At 45.9% G+C, this 2,988-nt stretch overlaps 1 protein-coding gene across 1 annotated transcript in view; it reads left to right on the top strand.

Moving 5' to 3' along the window:
• The window catches only part of LOC102199112 (neuropilin-2-like), a 90,976-nt gene that overhangs the window by 40,492 nt on the left and 47,496 nt on the right, over window positions 1–2,988 (top strand). The window lies entirely within an intron of this gene.

Here is a 2,988-nt window from a genome sequence, read left to right as displayed (position 1 = left end):
CACACACACACACACACACACACACACACACACACACACACACAGGCAGGGTCTTTCTAGCTGTTTGGCTCCCTGGTGTGCCAGTCTGTGCTGTAATCTGAGGCTTCGGCTCAGTGTTGTCCAGCACCCCTTTTAATCCACATCTACACACCACTGTCTCAGTGCCATAATAAGGATATTATGCAGATATGTACAAATATTGTGAATGTGTTGTGGCAGCATTATGTTAGAACAAAACGGCCGAGTGGATGATGGTCATTTATCTGATGATGAAACGATGATGTCAGCATCTTGTCCTTTCTCGGTTGACACGCCTCAGACGGCCACTCAGCACTGGCCTTGCCCTGCTGACTTTCTCTATCGTCTATCAGGGGTTGTTGTCGTGAGTTTGTGTGTCTGTGTTTTACGCTAGAAAGATATAAATCACTCCACAGCAGTGGCCAAGACCTTTTTGGCAGTGTGTTTTATTCTGCAGTTTGTAAAACGCTGCGTCTGCATTAACAGGATAATTCAAGGAAATTGTATTTCATAATTGAAAGCAGATCCTGGATCAGTTTATGCGATAGATCACAGTTTTCCTTTTGTCTCGCGGAAGCCTTAAATCAACACGGCTAAGTTATTCATTTTGAGAAGTCGTAGCTGTTTTAGCCATCCAGGAAATAAACAGAAGTGCCCCGACTGTACACCTATCCATCCATCTCCCCTTCTTGACATTTTCATTCACTTGCCTCTTCACTAGTTCTCTCAGAAGCTCTTCATCCATCAATTGCTCCCTCCACGTCTCCCCGTTCACTCACTTCACATCTTCCTTCGGCCTCTCCTTACACTCTCTCCGCTCTCACAGCTCTCCATCATTCGCTCTCCCTCCTCCTCCTGTCTCTGAGAAAGTCATCAGGAAATACGCCGGCACGTTTGCGCCGCTTAAACAAATGCCTTTTGTGCTTGGCAGCAGCGATGCTTCGGTTTGTGTGCGTTAATTTGGAAGAATTATTGAGTTAGTGTTTTATGGGCAAGAGGCATTAAAGCAGGACAAGAAAATAATGGAAGCCACATGGATAGTTTGTTCTTGCAAAACCACCATGCATGAAATAATTAAACATATATAGTGGAGCAAAAACACACCAAACAGCACACGCAGACATGTGACTAGATGCATTTACATCCTCTATCTTTTTGCATATTAACTAATCAGACACTTCTTGTGCACACATACACACACAGGTATGCGCACACACTGTGGCTTTAAACATCTGGGAGCCTGCCTGCAAGGGCGGTGCTGCTGTCACACAGCATCGTGATGATTTGTGTGATCTGTAATGTATTTGATAATGTCATTAAAGGCCTGTCGTGAACCAGATGGGGCATATGGAATACATGTTAACTTGGAGAAACTTTTCAGGCGCAAGCATGGAGTAATATCCAGACTTAATTTGTTCCTATTTGTACTTGCAGACACTACCAGAGGAAAAGGGGAATGACAGACAGATGGGAAAATGTATTTGTTATTCTTATTGTGAAGCAAAGGTTTAATCGAGAGGTCGTTGAATTTGCATTAGCCACAAAGAGATTTGTACCTGTAACTTTCTGTGTGGCGTGTTGTGCGCACGACAAGTAAGGCAGCAGTTTTCTGCAGCCCGAGGCCTCGGCGTGAGAAATTATGTCGTCTCAGTTGCAGTTTTTATCTTTAGGAGCTTGAGAACTTCTCTATATAGCTAGATTTGAACTTGACGTGGGACAAGTGTCATTACGTAGCCCCACAGAATTGCTGCAGGCAGACCTGTCTGTGGCCATTACAGAACTGGACCTCGGCCAAGACCAAAACCTCTTATTCCCACTTTAATCTGTGGGAGGGAGGATGGATGGAGAGAGAAGGATGGAGGATGGAGACGTGGGTGGAATGAGCAGGAGAGAGAGGGATCGTGATGGGAGGAAAGTGTAGAAAAGTTGAAAAAAAATCAGGAAAAAAGTAATGGAAAAAAGCAAAAGGTTAGGCTGATAGAGAGAGGAGAGACCGAGCAGGAGGAGGAAGAGAGGTGGGAGCAATGCAGGTTCATAGGGGAACAAGTGAGTGAAGGAAAGAGGCAGGCGGGGGGAAAGAAGTGTTCATAGGGGAATCATGGAGCAAAAGAAACAGGGATAGATGGATGAAGCAGGAGAGGGGGAATAATGAGAATAGCAGACAGGGGTGTTGACCACAAATCCCTCTGGATAGTTCAGAGGTCTCAGCAACACAGCCTGGAAAGATGTCAGGAGAGAGGAGGAAAATAAAGCGACAGAGTAGAGGGAGGTGAGGGAAAAGCAGAAGGGAGGGCCGGGTCAGCGCAGAGCAGGAGAAAAGAGTTTGTGACAAATGAAGAAAGAAAAAGCGAGAAAAGGGACAACAGGGGACATTACGAAGGTGCCGTGTGTCGTTTGGTCTGTGAGATTTGTGCATTGTTCTGCCACACACACACACACACACACACACACACACACACACACACACACACACACACACACACGCGCTCGGATTCAGCTGTCAAAGACAGGTTACCTCCCCGAAGTCTCCGTGTGCGCCAGCATGTGCCTGTGTTTGGCCTTCTTTGATGGAACGAGAGGAGATGGGGGGTGTTTTATTATTTTATAACTCAACGCATGCACATGCACACGACGCACACTCGGCACAGACATTTGAATAATTCAGCGCGTCTGTGCCGGCCCTCTCTGGCTGACTGACTGTGGCCTTGCGTGTTCTTTACTTTCCCGTGAGGTGAGCGCACTCGTTTGTCAGTCGCCTTTCCTGTAGTTACTCGCTAGATCTGATTCGCTGCCTTTTGCCTGCAAACCAGAATCTGCTACCCAGAACTCTATTGTTATTCAGCGGAGCAGGTGTGTGTACATGAAGGAAAAATGGTATTCACTTCGTGTCGGCCACCTTTGAGCTTCACTGAGAAATAAAAGTACTATTTGAAGTTTCTCTTTATGTTATTTTGTTAAGAGTATTTCTGT

The sequence above is a fragment of the Pundamilia nyererei genome, unplaced genomic scaffold (genome assembly GCF_000239375.1).
Source record: "Pundamilia nyererei isolate P.nyererei 1_Seehausen unplaced genomic scaffold, PunNye1.0 scaffold00135, whole genome shotgun sequence".
NCBI classification, from domain to species: Eukaryota; Metazoa; Chordata; class Actinopteri; order Cichliformes; family Cichlidae; genus Pundamilia; species Pundamilia nyererei.
The sequence above is the reverse complement of the archived record's forward strand: the minus strand, read 5'-3'. Positions and strand labels throughout refer to the sequence as shown.